Raw genomic sequence first — 16,570 nt, forward strand, 5'->3', positions numbered from 1 at the left:
GTTTCTGAGAGTATGTGTGTCTGTATTACTTCTTTTTTTTTTTTTAAGATTTACTTATTTTTAAAGAGAGCACGTGCACGTATGTGCATGGGGAGGGGCAGAGGAAGAGAGAATTTCAAGCAGACTCCACGCTGAGTGCAGAGCCTGATGTGGGACTCGATCTCAGGACCTTGAGATCATGACCTGAGCTGAAACCAAGAGTCGGACACTTCACCAACTGAGCCACCCAGGCATCCCATCCATGTTATTTCTGAGTGTGTATGTGTGCCTGCCTGTCTGTATTCTCTCTGATGTTAGTGGTGGGGAAGAGAATGGCAAAGTCCTCCCAACTCCGAGACACCGGAGTCTTTTCTTTCAGTGGCTTTCAGGAAATTCCTCATACCCCTTTGCCCCATTTGAACTTGGATATGAAAGTGGGAAACGAGACTTTTTTTTAATTTATTTTTTAAAATTATTTTATTTTATTGTGTTGTATTAGCCACCATACAGTATATCATTAGTTTTTGATGTAGCATTCCATAATTCCTTGTTTGCATATAACACCTAGTGCTCCATGTAATACATGCCTCCTTAATGCCCACCACCAGGCTCACCTATCCCCCCACCACCCTCCCCTCTGAAGCCCTCAGTTTGTTTCCCAGAGTCCATAATAAATATAAGAAGGCAGTGAATGCCTTGCTGACCTCACACAGGCTGCACACAGCCCCAGTCACTGAGATCATTGGGCCTGGGCTCTCAGCCTCTGCCTGGATTCCTGAGGTGTGGGCACCCAGAGCAGGGCCCCTGCCAGGTCACTGACACCAGCTGTGTGGACCACGGAAGGTGCGGTCACCCGAGACAGGGCACCTGGCCCAGCCTGGCAGCCATGTTTCCATCCCTCATAACCAGGAGGCCCTTTCCATGCTTCCAGATTGAATCATCTGAAGAAGAGCCCCCAGCCAGAGAGAGGAGAGAAAAAGAAGTTCCTGAGTTACTATTGGAGGTGCCCTTGGTAGCCCACAGTGCTGGGTGCAAGGACTGAAAAGGGAAACTATAAATCCAAATTTATTATAATTCTTTTTTTTTTAATTTGTTGTGTTGTGAATGTGTTTGTGTCTCTAAAGAGGAAAGAGGAAAGGGTACATGATCCCCCTCTCTCCAAGGACATGAGGTCAAGAAGAAATTTCTGACTTCCTGTTTGTTTCTCAGACACATCTGCATGAGTGAGACTGTAGACACCTGATGTTGAAAACCAGTATTGGGGGCGCCTGGGTGGCTCAGTGGGTTAAGCCGCTGCCTTCGGCTCAGGTCATGATCTCAGGGTCCTGGGATCGAGTCCCGCATTGGGCTTTCTGCTCAGCAGGGAGCCTGCTTCCCTCTCTCCCTCTCCGCCTGCCTCTTTGTCTACTTGTGATCTCTCTCTGTCAAATAAATAAATAAAATCTTTAAAAAAAAAAAAAAAAAACAGTATTGGCTTTGAAGTCCCACAGACCTGCTAGTTAGGAGGGGGGCCGAGTATTTAACTTCTCTGTGCCTCAGTTTCCTCATTTGTAAAATGGGGGCTCATCTGACATCCCAGGGTTCGGTAAGAATTCAAGGAGATAGAATGGAGGCAAAGCTCTGAGTAATGGTGGGTGAGCAATAATGGCTCTTGCCATCCTTTTCCCTCTATTTTTTGCTGGTAGAACTTGACTAGCCCACTCTTTCTGTTACACTTTGCGAAATCCTCTCCAGTAAAACCAGAGGGAGGAAACCTCATTTCTTTCTGTCTTTTTTGCTGTATTACTTGTCTTCCTCCTCCTCTGCTCCCCCTCCCCTACCCCCAGCCATAACCAGAGCCCACTGGGGCCTCTCTTCCCAGCTTCTCCAGTGCCCCACCATGGTTTATCCTAGAGGAGCCACCAGCATGCTAACCTGGGAGGTGCATTATAGCCTGAGGACCGTAGCATCTAAGACTTTAGAAGCCTGAGGCTAACCACTAGTCAATAACCATAAACTATCCTTGACATTAGCCTGGGTACTTTGTACCTGTTGACTCACAAGTACCTACCAGGGAGATCTGTAGCTGAGACCAGCAAAATGGAGCCATTAGGAAACAAGGGCAGTAAAAATGCAAGCAGGGGAGGTAAGGCCGCCAGTCCTGGGTTCAGGGAGGCAAAGATCCCAAAGCTGACTCTGCTTAGGGACAGACCCTTGAGGGAGGCCTCAGATGATTCTTTGTAGTAGAGGCCTCTTTTATATTTTGCCTTGAAGGTAGTCCCAGATGCCTTGCAGATGGGGGCTCTGTGAACAGTTAAGGGGTAAATCACTGTGGCTCTATTATCCTCTTTGTGTGAAAAGAAGCCAAGATGCCTTTGGCTTCTGCTGTTTTTCAGGGCTGGGGGGTTGGGTACCTCCCATGGAAGCCAGACACCCTGGCACAGATGGGGACTCACACTCAGATCAGCTCCACTTTAACATCTGCTCTGCTTCCCCAGCAAGAACAGGCAATGATGAAGCCTATTCGTTGAGTTGGGTAAAACCTGCCATTTATTAAGTCAACAGATATAGGGGGTTGTTAAAAGCTATTATGCTAAAATAACGTAGCTACAATGGACTGGAATCTTGACCTGAACTCAGTGCCTTTTGAATTCTAAAGAGCAGACTGCGTCACACGGGATCATGATTCCCAGACTTTGCAGTCTCTGGGGTGGTAATAGGAGGATCTGGACGCAGGTCCAAGGACAAGGACGCAGACTATAGCTCCGACCATCCATGACGCATCTGTGTCTCTTCTGACTAGTGGTTTCCAACCCTGGTGTGGTTAAAAGAGAAGTGATTCTGGAGTCAAAACTGGGTTCAAGTGCAGAGGCAAACACTTAGGAGCTCCCTAGTGGTGGGTAGGTTTCGAAATCTCCATTCAGTTTTGCTCTCTTTCCAGGGTTTTGCTGAAGATGACATGAGAAATATTTGAAAGTGCCAGGTCCCTCGCCTACCACATTATGAGTGTAAACATGTGCGTTTCCTTCCTACTTAAACTGTTCAGCTTCTCCCTACTCAAGTCGGTCGATGGTAGTCCTGTTATGAATATGCATGTGTTGGAATCCACCTTGGCAAAGATCTGCAAGCCCAAGGGACAGAGGTCTGTAGGCCTTCTGATCATGGGACTGTTTTCTGGCCAGAGACTTCGTCCCTTTTAGAATCAGAGAATGTGAAAGGCCGCCTGAGTCAGATTTGTGTGTGTATATATGTGCGTGTGCAAGTGTGTATGTGTGTGTGTATGCAAGTGAGTATGTGCTTATATTCCACTATATTCCTCAGAGAATAGGGCACATTATATTATAAAATACATGAACCAATGAAAAGATACATGCATAAAATGCATACAGTTCAGGACCATAGGCAGGCTGGACTATGAAAACTGGAAATGGAAGTCTAGCTGTGTAAATACCATAGGGTCTCAGGGAGTTGTTACTTTGAAACTGCACATTTCTTCCTGAGCTTTTATCCGTGTATTGTTCTATCTGCCATACTTCTTTTTTTTTTTTGAAGATTTTTTAATTTTTAATTAATCTCTACACCCAACATGGGGCTCAAACTCAACCCCGAGATCAAGAGTTGCAGGCTCTTCCGACTGAGCCAGACAGGCGCCCCAAATCTGCCATCCTTCTATGAACATTATTATATGTATCTTTTGATGAACCTATGTATGCATTTCTGTTGGAATATACCTAGGAATGAAACTGCTGGCTCATCTTATTCTTTGATTTTAATTGACATCATCAGAGCAAACAATAATAATAATAGTTTCGTGGAAAACAACAAAGATTCACACACAAAGTAAAACTTCAGCCCTTTGGATTGAATGGACATTTATGGGACTCAGGTGTTGTAGTCTAAAATATATTAGCTTATTCAGTATTCACAACAATCTCTGAAGCTGCTGTTATTAGCCCCATTGTAGAGGTAAGGAAAGTTGAGTCTTTCCCCCAGTACCCTACAGCTTATAAATGCTAGTGTCAGGATTTGATTCCGGGTCTTTTGAGTACTAATCTGTGCTCAGCCTAGCCGCTGCTGTTTTCTGTGACAAATTTGCATTTTTTGTAAAGACTTTGAGCGCCAAATATTATTTGTTTTATGTGTTTTTTTTGCTGATCTGATTGAAAGCCCCTCTAAAAGGCCTGCATCTGGCATGGTGCCTAGAATATAGCATCATGTCTCAAAACTCCTCTTGATGACACAGGTTCATCATTTGGAATCGCACTTCTTATTGAGGCCAGCATCCGGTTGAGCAGAATGGTTTGCCCTCATTAGTAGGCACACAATGTAGAATTTCTTTTTAGTGGGTATATTGCAAATTTCCACATTTTTTGGTATTTTTTCCCCTTCTTTGTTGTCCTTTTTCACTATTCCTAGCATAACTGCTCTGCTCAGTTTGCTGAAGGCCTAAAAAGCAGCTCACCAAACTTGTTAGAATTGGCCATGTAGGGGCGCCTGGGTGGCTCAGTGGTTAGGGCCTCTGCCTTCGGCTCGGGTCGTGATCTCAGGGTCCTGGGATCGAGTCCCGAGTCGGGCTCTCTGCTCAGCAGGGAGCCTGCCTGCCTCCTCCTCCTATCTCTCTGTCTGCCTCTCTGCCTACTTGTGATCTGTCTGTCAAATAAAAAAAAAAAAAGAACTGGCCATGTAGTAAGAGAAAATGAGGGGGCCCTCCTGTGATCAGAATGCATGAATTTTGGTGCATGGATTTGGCTCCCTGGGGATCTGTGTGGTTTCTTCCCCAATTATTGTGTTCTAGAATAAGTCAGAGAGCTCTGTGTGTGTGTGTGTGTTTTCATCCATCCACATGCATATGCCTTTTCCTCCTCGAAAAGGAAAAAGTAAGGTAAAAATTCCATCCAGGTCTGGAGAAAGAACTAATCCATTTTGTCTTAATTCTTTCTCCTCTCTTACTTTCAAATACACACAGATACACCACCTATAATGCAAAGTAAAAAATTAGATTTTTTTACCCTCATAAGGAATATTTGGGTTACAGCTCTATCCATAGTGTGTACAAAATAAGATATATTAGGCTGCAGAAAAAAAAACTGTGGAAAAATGTTTCCTTCCTCCAAATGTATCTCCTCACTTACGTCATTATAGCTGGAATGTTTAAGAACCCTAAAGAGAAAGAAGGATAACTAGGGGCACCTGGGTGGCTCAGTGGGTTAAAGCCTCTGCCTTTGGCTCAAGTCCTGATCCCAGGGTCCTGGGATGGAGCCCTGCATTGGGCTCCCTGCTCAGCAGGGAGCCTGCTTCCCTCTCTCTCTCTGCCTGCCTCTCTGCCTACTTGTGATCTCTGTCAAATAAGTAAATAAAATCTTTAAAAAAAAAAAAAAAAAGAAGAAGGATAACCAAAGAAAACTCATTCTTGATCCAATGATACAATACCAACCCACTGTTGGGTTATAAATAATGCATCAACTAGTAAATATCAAATCTGTCTTAGGGAAACAAACAAACAACAAAACTGTGATCCTATGTCAACTGTGAAAGGCCACCACCATTTGTCTTTCTGGCAGGGAAAATAATTCTGGAATTTTAAGTGCTTACTCTGTCAAAAGATTGGGCAGAACATTGATTTTAAAGCAAAGAAGTCTTTGAGTTTATCATCTTATTTCCTATTTGGAATCTGTCCTGTCTCTTCTTTCTTAACCAAATTGTGCAAAGGTTGTGTAAATAAGTTTGCTTCTTCAGAAATCCATCTGTGGGAGCCTGCTGGCTCCTCTGTGGCTATATTTCTGAAGCAATTCCTGAGATGAAATTTGAGATCTTATAATATGTGCTGCCTGTACTCTGTAAATTGAGACCAGTCTTTTTAATGATTCTATAACTCCATAAAGTAGGCCATAGTGACAGTCTTCAGAATAATTCAATAGAATCTCTATGCCTCTGAATATAGAATCTAAAAGAGGACACGGTGGGGAAAACGACTCCGGTAGAATACTTCTAATTTGATCACTTCTGAGATGTGCTATTATTATACATTCTTAGTTGGTTCAGCATGTTCATAGGCTCATTTAAGTTAAGAGTAGATTCCAACTGCATGTAAACAAAACTCCAAATAGCATTAACAATTAGGGTTTTTTCCTCCTAGAGCTAGTCCAAAGCCAGGTGGCACCTGTATGGTTATCAGAGATCCAAGCTGTTTTCCATCTCCGGTTGTGCCTTTCTTCATTTTACCTCATGTTCCAAAATGGTTGCAGGAGTGTCAGCCATCACATCCTCACTACAAGCAGCAGGATGGAGAAACATGGGAAGGGCAACAGGATTCCTCCTCTAGCTGAATTAGCTCCTTTTAAAGAACTTTCTCAGAAGTCCTACATACCACTTCAGCTTATATCTCATTGGCTAGACTTAAGCACACAGCTGTACCAGCTATAGTTGAGGCTGGAAGATGAGTCTTTTAGCTGAACATATCACATCACTGCCCCGAATCAAATGGGGGTTTTGTTACTGAAGAAAAGGAGACCAGATAGAGGAGACACACATAACCAGTGGTCCCTGCCACATGCCATTCCAATTACTATTTGTACAAAGAGGGTAGTATAGCGGAAAGTGCTTATACTTTGAAATCAGGCTGATTTGTATTTGAGTACTTAGCTCCTCCATTCTCTAGTTGTGGGACCACTTCCACTGAACAGGAGGAGAGTAATGGCTACATTGTTGAGTTGCTTTCAGGTTTAAACAAAATCGGGTATGTAAAGTGCCTGGTACATAGGAGATAGTGAATGATAGCCATTATAACTGCTATTCTTATTATTCAATTTTTAAAAATCTAAATATAGTTGATATATTGCTACTTTAGTTTCAGGTGTACAACACAGTGACCCAACTTCTCTGCATGTGATGCTCTGCTCACAAGTGCAACCACCATCTGCCACAGCACAATGTGGTTGTTACTATTAATGGAGAGTAAGACGTACCTTCTACCTGCATCTGCACAGTGAGGGTTTTTTAAATTGAGATGTAATTCACCTAATGTCAAATTTACCTGTTAAAGTGTACAATTCAGTCATGTTCACAAAGTTGTGTAATTATCACCATGAATCCCAGAACAGTTTCATCACTCCCTAAAAACAACCATGTAATTAGTTGGCAGTCACTCCTCCTTTCTCCCTTCCATCAGCCCATCAGCCACCAGCTTTCTGTGTCTGTGGATCTGCTTATTCTAGACATTTCATAGAAATAGAATCCTGTATCATTTGTGGCTTTCACTAGCATCATGTGTTCTCAAGTTTCATCTCCGTTGTAGCACATAGCAGGATTTTATTCCTTTTTAGTGACTGACTAATATTCCATTATATGGCTATACCACATTTTGTTTATCCATCCAGGGACATTTGGATTGTTTCCACTATTTGGCTACTATGAATCTTGCTGCTTTGAGCATTCATGTACAAGTCTTTGTGTGGATGTATGTTTTCAGTTTGCTTGGGTAAATACCCAAGAATAGAATTACTGAATCGTATGGTAGCCCTGTGTTTAACCTTTTGAGGAGCTACTGGATTGTTTCCTGAAGCTGCTACATTTTACATTCCCACCTGCAATGTTTGACTTCCCAGTATCTCCACATCCTCTCCAACACTTGTTACTCTACATCTTTTTCATTGTAGCCATACTAGTGGTTGTGAGTGGTGTCTCATTATGGTTTTGATTTGCATTTCCCTACATGATTAATAATATGGAACATCTCTTCATGTGCTTATATCTCCTTTGGAGAAAAGACTATTAAAGTCCTTTTCCCATTTTAAAAATTACTTATCTTCTAATTGTTGAATTATAAGAGATAATGTATTTTGGATACTAGACCCCTATCAGATTATGTGATTTGCAGATAGCTCCCCCCATTCTGTTATATGCATTATCCAGTTTACTCTTTAAAAAAAAGAAAAAGAAAAAGATGTGTTTATTTATTTTTGAGCGTGTGGGGAGGGGCCGAGGGGGGGAGAGAATCCTCAAGCAGACTCCCCGCTGAGTGTGGATCCCGACACAGGGCTTGATGCAGTCTCAGTCCCAGGACCCCAGGATCATGACCTGAACCTAAATCCGGAGTCAGCTGCTTAGCCAGCTGAGCCATCCAGGCGCCCCCTAACTTACTCTTTATAGGAATCCTTTGAGGTGGATATTGTTATCCACATTTTGCAGAGAGGAAGCCGGGGTTCTGAGGCATGAATCGCCTGTCCATGATAGCACATCTGCTAACTCTGAAGATGGTACTAGAGCCCAGGAAGACGTTAGTCAGGGCTCTTCTAGTTTTGTTGGTACAAACGCACCTCAGGCCAGCTTCTGCTAAAAAAGAAGTTGCTTATAGACCTGGGAACTCCAAGGGTTAGACAGGCATCAGGCATGGTATAGACTATGTAGGGCCAGTGCTTCTGGTGATGTCACCAGGACTCTCTCTGTCTCTCTGTCTCTCTCTCCAGTTCTTGCTGTTTTCTTAAGTATGCTCTGTTATGTGTGGCAATGATGGTTACCAGGAACTGAAGGCTAAGTCCTTTGAGCTAGAACATACCGCTTTACCCCCCAGCACCCGTGTCAGTCCTACGTAAAACTCCCTGATTGGCCTTGCCTGAGTGTATTGCCTATTGATGGGAATACCCATCAGTACTGCCTTCAGAAGTCTGGGATACTTTGAGTAGACAGCTGGACCCAGCCCTCTGGCTGGGCACGTGGAGAATATGTTTTTGACATATTGACACTCTCTGGAGAATCACATGGAGTCAGGGAGGGGGTAGTTCCTAAAAGAAGGGGATATGTAGGGCAGACAGAAAATATAGCCAATGTCCTACAAGATCTGTCTGAACTGCTAAATTCGGGATGCTGAAATTAGTTGGGGGTAAATGAAAGTTAATTCCCAAAGGCAGACACTAGGACAAAAATCAGTTTGCTCATAAAATAAAAATGAAAGATACTGAAAATAATCATCTCCAGATCCAATCAACAGTGTGTGCTCTGCCATCCACTTAAATAGAGCAGTTTTATAAAGTAGTTTGCATAATAACCTCTAAATTTCTAAGGCCAGAGCAATAAGACTAACTTTTCAAAAACAAAAAGTAAAATAAAAAGCAAGGAAGAGAAGCTAGATGTGTTTGTCAGAAGGTTTGCTAACAATTCTAGAGGTTTTTTTGTTTTGTTTTCTTTTGTTTTTTTTTAATTAGAACCCCTAGTGTGATGCGGAATGTTCACATTTGAGAAAGATGCTAACCAAAGAGCATATGCTAAGAAGAAAGCTCTGTAGTGGGTGGGCAATTTTCCTTTTTCAAATAGAGCGATGCCCTACATTTGACATAATTAGGAAAAAATTCTGTTATAATACAGCTCATTGTTATGTGGGTTTAAATACCTTGCAGGTATTTTTGAAAAGCAACAATTGGATACTGTGATAGATTCATATAATGTAGGGTCCCTCTAACAGGGGACCCCCCAACCCAGACCTGATGACCTCTAGACTATTCTTGGCTTACAGGTAGATCTGAAGGTAGAGCTGGCGGCCTTGTGGTGTTTGGGGTTGGTTGTAACACTGATGTCAAAAAGGAATTCATCAAATTACAGGATGTTATTTTCCTAGGATCTGAGAGCTTCTGCCCCAGGCTCCTGGTTTTAACTACAAGCAAAAGGAGGCCAAAGGAGGTGAAACGATTTAACTCTGGAAAAGGAGCCAGCCTCCCTGGCATTCCATGTCCCTTCTCAGTGCCAAAGTCATCAATAGCAGTCATTTATCAAAGTTTTCTTCTTGAGTGGTGTTTCAGATGATCAGCAGCTTTGAAAAGTGCTCATAAAAATAGGTCTAACTGGGCTTCGGGCAAATCAGAGAGCTAGCCATACATGAAACAACCTTCTTTCCTTTTTTTTTTTTTTTTTAATTTTTTTAGTTTTTGGACTTGATATTCATAGGTCACATATTTGAAATCCATATTTATTTCTGTTTGAATTCTTTGACCATTTCATCAGTTGTGCTGAAAACTTGTGTCTATGCCTATCTATGAGGACAGGGACTGTCTTGTGTATCTCCTTGGCTCCCAAAGCATCCAGCATAGAACCTGGTTAGAATACAAATGGTGATATTTATAGCTAACATTTATTGATCACTTTCTGTTCTCCAGGCACTGTGCTAAGCATCGTGCAAGGATTATCTCGGTTATACCTCATAACAGCCTTATGAGAGAAAGGTCTTCTCATTATCCTCCTTTCATAGGTACAGAAATTGATGTTAAATATTTTGCCTAAGGTTAACACTCCTTGTGAAGTTGCAGAGCGGGGACTTGAACTCAGGTCATCTGAATCCAGATCATGCACGTATGACTTCTTAACTCTGACAAATGGGCTCTTAAGGAAGGGACGATAGGATGGGAGAAGGTAGAAGGTCTGTCCATGGACACTGATTGCCCTCGAGCTCCCCAGATTACCTGGCTTTGGAGAGAAGGAAAGAAAAGAAAAGAGATGAGAATAAAAACCGAAGGAGGAGTACCGCAGCATACTCAGAATCTTCTTGCTCAAAATTGGGGGTGTCAGTTTACTGACCTTGTGCTAGATTTTATACGGTTATAATTTTTAAATAGTGGACAGGTGTCCATAAGCATTCCTTGATAATGTGATGCAAGGCCAAGCAGAGTCTCTTCTCACACGGGGGTTTCAGGTATTTTTCTGAAGACACGGTTTTTAGTCGCTTCTTTGAAATGTAACTGGGAAAGGTGGAGGAGTAGAGAGTCTGTTGGGAACCGGGATACCTGGGATCTGGTTTTGGTTCCCCAGAAATCTTCCAGAAACTGACTGATAGTCTTTGATGGTGTTCAATGATGAAAGTGACTCTGAGAACCAGGATTCCTCCCATACCCCGTCCCTGTGAATGGTCATTCATTCTTCTCTTCACTTATTCAGTGAGCATCACTCAAACATGTAGGGCTTTAGGATTGTCATAGTGGATGGAAAATCCCCTGCTCTCAAGGAGCTCACAGTCTTGTTGGAGAAATATAAGTATTTGAAAAATGGTGCCATGGAACAGGGTCATAAAAGAGGCATGTTCTTAGTCTTGAGATAGCACAGAAGTGGGCATGAGAGTGATGAAGTCTAAGCGGAAAACAAAACACATTTGTCACACACACAAAAAAAAAAAAAAGAAGAAGAAGAAGAAGGGGCACCTGGCTGGCTCAGTCGGTTAAGCGGCTGCCTTTGGGTGAGGTCATGATCCCAGGGTCCTGGGATAGAGTCCTGCATCAAGCTCCCTGCTCAGAGAACCTGCTTCTCCCTCTCCCTCCCTCTGCCTGCAGCTCTGCCTACTTTTGGTCTCTCTCTGTCAAATAAATACATAAAATCTTAAAGAAAGGAAGGAAGGAAAGAAGGAAGGAAGGAAAGAAAGGAAAGGAAAAAAGAAAAGAAAACTGGATGTTCTATAAGTTCTTCTCATTTTTTAGGCTAATGTTTCTTTTTCAGAAATAAACTAAAATTTAAAAGCGCTCACTCCTGTAGATTGCAGGTTTTGGGGAATCCCATATAACACCACAATTTTTCTTCACTGGAGGTTGTTTTACTCATATTAGAAATGATGTAATTCATAAAAGGGAGCCTATTCAATCCAAAACACATTTATTGGGGACCCCCAGGGGACATGTACTAGGCAGTGCCTTCTGTGGGGAGAAGCCTGCAGGGTTCACATTCAGACTGACTGTGAATGGTAGTTCTCCACTGATTAACCGTTGACCTCGAGCGGCTTTTGCGTGTCTCTGAGTTTTCTCAGCAGAAAGCGTGGTACTTCACGAGGCTCCTGAGGAGATTTCAGGAGATGGTGCTCCAAAATTACCAACCCTGGGCCTCCAGGAGCCTCGGGGAGGTAGGTGATACGGAGAAGGATAGGTTCAGTCCCCCACTGCCCTCAGGGATTGACAGTCTAGGAATTTTATAGTGCAGGAAAATCAGTAGCAAGATCTGAGTTCTGAGCTGAGCCCTGCCACCCACAGAGCCGCTTGCCATTGGGAAGGTTATGTCTCCTTGTCTGAAGTCCCTTCACGCAGTGCCAGCATCCCCCGTTGCTTATGCAGAATGAGAAAAGCTATCTTGCAAGCAACCATGGGAAGATTAGTCTCAGATGGAGGGATGGGCAAGGGGGGTGCTCTCCAGACCCGTCAAGCTTGCATTTGAGTTGGGTTTGTAATGAGTTCCCCAGGAAAAAAGATAACCCATAGACTCTGTGGGAAAGAAAACTATCCTGGGGCCTGGGACCCACTGTCTTGGATGAGCTTGTGGTGCAAGGTGGCTAATGACATGGACTGTGAAATCAGACTGGTCAGTCTTGCTCCACCACTTGCCAAGGTGACCTCTAGACTTCAGGTTTTTGAATAAAGTGGGAAGAATACCAGTGCCTGCTCTACAGGGCTGCTGTGAGTATGTAGTGAGGTCATGCCCGCAATGAGGCAGAAGAGTGCAGGCCACAGAAGCAGCACATCCATCGTCAGTTGATATGATTTCCCAGGATACACAGGAATCTCTTCCTGAGTTCATTCCACTGATATGCATACTGTGAGTCTGCAGGTCCCAGCACTCTACCTGACTCTTTTTTTTTCCTCTCCATCAGAAGGAACAGTCAGGGATCAGGGAGGTGGAAGAGAGAGTGTTTTTTTTTTTTTTTTTGGTCTCCAAATAAACCATGTACTTCTCTTTACTTCCTGAGGAGCACTCGAGCGGTTTACTTGGAGCATTTAAATTAAGTATATTTGGGAGTAGAATAGGCTTTTCATTTATTTATTTATTTATTTATTTTTATTGCATGAAATTACATGAGTGCACTTGGGAAACACTCACACAAGGCACATGACAAAAGCAGTCTTTATTTAGCTTCGGGAGAATATGGCAACAGCAGCCTCGCAGTAAAACACAGGCAATCAGATGCATCCCTCCCTTCTCCTGCCCCTCCCACACCCACCCTGCAGTGCTTTCCTCTCTTCTAGCACTTCATTAAGATGATAGAAAACGAATTCATAAGTCATCAGGTAAAACAAGGCAATAAGAATACTTTCTTTCGCTGCCCGGGTTGGGAGAAAGATCTAACAGAGTAGCACTGTGCGAGGTCGAGTCAAGAGACAGATTTTGTAGGCGGTGGCAAAAGCCTTGGCTGTTGTCTGCCAAGCTCAGGGATCTTAACGTGCAGGGAGATTTCCTCGTGTCTCAGTTTCCATTATAAACTCCCACATCAGACCTGTTGTGTGAATGAATTCAGAGGCTGCATCTGTAACCACTAGTGCAGCACCTGGCCCAGAAGAGCAGCTCAGAAAGTGGTGTTCTGTACCTCGGTACCCACAGGGCTCTCTCCGGTAAATCTGGGATAATTGTACTTACTCTATAAAGTTGTCATGAAATTTAAAGGAGGCTGTGGGGAGTGGGGGGCATGCCTGGGTGGCTCAGTCAGTTAAGCATCTGACTCTTGATTTCGGCTCAGGATGTGATCTCAGGGTCCTGGGATGGAGGCCCTCGTCTGTCCAGCGACTGGCCTCTGCTCAAAACAGGGAATCTGCTTTGCCCCTCTCTCTGCTCAGCTCTCTCTCTCTAATAAATAAATAAATAACCCTTAAAAAAAATGAAAAGAGGGATGGATATGTGTGTCCAAAATTCTAATTCTGTTCACTTAGCAAAGTGTCTGGTACATAGCAGGTCTGTGTTCCTTTCCTTTCTTTTTCTTTTCTTTCTTTTCTTTTCCTCTTTCTTTCTTTCTTTCCTTCTTTCTTTGGGAAGTAGTATCAGAATTTATATCTCCAGATAAGGTTTTCAGTATTCCCATACTATCTGAAAAGTATTGTCTACTCTGATAGCTCAGATCTTGGTAAGCATGTTACACGGCCTAGTTCACTGAATCCTCAGAGCACTAACACAGTTATTATCATTGTTCCCATTTTTAAGATGTGAAAACTGAGACCCAGAAAAGTGAATTACTTCAACAAGGTCTTAGAGCTGCTACGCAGCAGAGATGTGAACCCAAATCTTTTTTTTTCCCAAATATTTTTAGCTAGAACTCATGCTCCTGCAAAATAAACAAATTCCTGAAAACTAAGTAAACCCAAATGAAATTCATGCAGCTTATAATTCATGCTCCCGCAAAATAAATGCCCTGTTCTATCCTCTAGAAGTTGCCTTGCTTTGAATGTCCTTCTTTATAGGAACTGTGTTCCATAAAAATGAGGCTTTTATTTTACGGCCTTAACTCATTTCTGATCCTGACTTGTTTTCATTCTATTGGACGCAAGATACTGGTTATTTACTTCCAAAGTCCAAAATCATCACTCATGGATTTGACCTCACAAAGGATGCTTGCAAGAATAAGCCAGGTCTCTGAAGAGGATTCCCAAATCTGAGATCTCCTACTGTGGGAATTGCTTATGTGGCCTCCCCCTCCCCCTCTTTTTTCCTCCTCCAGGTGACTAATTTAAAGATATATCTGAGTCCTGGAATGAAAAGAGGTATATTTATAGTCATACTTCACATAAAAAACTAGTTCAAAGGGAACGAACGTTGGTTGATTATTCACTATGCGTCAACCTCTTTATCCACATCCCTTCCGTTTATTTCCCCTAACAGCCTGCAGTGTAGTTTTATTATTGCACTGACTTCACAAATGAGAAGACAAGGCCGATAATCAACAGAATAAAGATTCCAACCCCAGTTCATGTAGCATAAAGCATATTCTCTTCCCACCCTATTGCCTCTGTGTCATGAAGGCACTGGGAACTTCTGAAGAATGTTGTAAGTTCCATCCCATCGGGTTGGGATGCTGGCTGGTGCTGCTGATCTTACTGCCAGAGAGCACCTGAACTCCCTCCCCACCCCACCCTCTCTCCGGTGCACTCTTGGCCATCTTGCAAATGCACCCCGTTGGTTGCAGGTAGGTGGGACAGAGTGAAGCCTGTACTAGGAGAGAAGTCTGCCAATGCCCTGATGACAGTGGGGTCCATAGTGCCATCCCTGTCCATGAGAATAAGCCACCAATCTTGCTACAAGGACTCCTGGCTTAACCCAGTCAGCAGTGCTCAGAGTAAGAAACTGCTTGAGGAGTGTGAGGGTGTTCAGCTGTCTTGATGGGGATGAGGACAACAGCAAAGATGACGCGTGCTTCCTACCAAGCCGGGCACACACAAGTGTACGTATGCGTGTGCGTTTCCTGGCTCTGCAGAGGGGGATGTAGATTTCTGAGCAGCTCCACACAAAGAAATCCAGCGTTCTAAGTTTTGCCTTCATCAGACTCTATTCACTTTGAGATATCCAGGAATGGTTTTCAGGCTATTTGAGAAAATGAGAGGTGCAGATGGCATGCACCGGGTCATGGTTTCAAATTTTAAGGAGGATTATGGTCCATGAACCCCAGAAATTGTGGGTAGAGGTGTGAACCTTTGAAATTCTAATTGCAGACCAGTCTGAGGAGGTATATACTTACCGGGGCACAATATCTCATTGTTCACGTATTCCTTTCCTGGCCAGAGGAGATGGGGAGGAGGAAAAGTATAACATAATTTCCAAGTGAAACTGAAACAATTGATGGCAGCATTTTGAGCTCTCCGGTGAATTCTGTTAGGAAAGAAATCCCCAGCTGTTTACCATTGCAGCTAGCTTAGCTTCTCATAATAAACTTTATTCCTTGTATTGTAGAGTTAGGGGTATACACAGACTCCGCTTCAGCTGGGAGGGATCTGTGTGGTCTTTTGGCACACCACCTCTTTATTTCACAGGGATGGCACTAAGGCTTACGGTGACAGCATCGGTTATTAGGAGAGAAAGGTCGGCAATCCAGGGCTCTGGGACCTGAGGCAATTATTCACTGACTCTAGGCTTTTAATAACAGCTCATATTTATCAAGCATTTATATATGTCATACATGCAGGATGGAAGGAGCGACCAACCCAGGGGAGGTGACAGGCATTAGATGACTTGCAATATAGAGGAGGATAGAATAAATACAACATCAAAGTCAAAATTGATTTCCAGCCTAGAGGAAGTCCTCCTTGGAGTGGATGGAAGTCCAAGTACTGGGTGTTATACTCATCTGCTCCATGGAGAAGCACGGGGTTACTAAGTCCCAGAGCTTAATTAGCCCAAGCTAGTAGGAGCCATATTTGCTCCAAGTCACAGAACTTGCAGATGCAGTATGTGAAAAAAAGGAAAGATTTTCTTCTGAGTGGCTCATACTCCAAAAGCTCATTTTCTGTCAAGCATTGCACACGACCAACTGACCTCCAGGTGCCGGTCTTCAGCTGCTGGCCCTTGCCATCTGGCTAACTCCCCAGAACCTCAACCTTGGTGTGTCCCAAACCAAACTTGTGTTTTTTTAAATTTATTTATTTGTTTGAGAGAGGAGTGGGGGCAGGACAGGAGGAAAGTATCTTCAAGCAGACTCTGGATGAGTGTGGAGCCTGACCTAGGGCTCCATCTCATGACCCAGGAGATCATGACCTCAGGGGAAACCAAGAGTCAGGTGCTTAATTGATTGAGTCATCCTGGCACCACCCCACCAACCAAACTTTTAAAGTGCTAATGAGGAGAAAGTGAGTGCCTATTTATTTATTTACTTATTTTTTAGACTGTCTCTCCAGGT

General features: G+C 43.3%; 1 protein-coding gene across 5 annotated transcripts in view; it reads left to right on the top strand.

Moving 5' to 3' along the window:
- ASAP1 (ArfGAP with SH3 domain, ankyrin repeat and PH domain 1) overlaps positions 1 to 16,570 on the top strand; it is a 354,464-nt gene that overhangs the window by 56,602 nt on the left and 281,292 nt on the right. The window contains exons 1-2 of one of the 5 annotated variants that reach the window (XM_047728534.1): positions 14,512 to 14,517; positions 15,735 to 15,739. The exons of the other annotated variants lie outside the window; for them this stretch is intronic. The gene's annotated coding sequence lies outside the window, so the exon portion shown is untranslated. Of the gene's footprint in view, positions 1 to 14,511; positions 14,518 to 15,734; positions 15,740 to 16,570 lie in introns of those variants that run through there. 5 annotated transcript variants of the gene reach the window in all.

The sequence above is a fragment of the Lutra lutra genome, chromosome 4 (assembly GCF_902655055.1).
Source record: "Lutra lutra chromosome 4, mLutLut1.2, whole genome shotgun sequence".
NCBI classification, from domain to species: domain Eukaryota; kingdom Metazoa; phylum Chordata; class Mammalia; order Carnivora; family Mustelidae; genus Lutra; species Lutra lutra.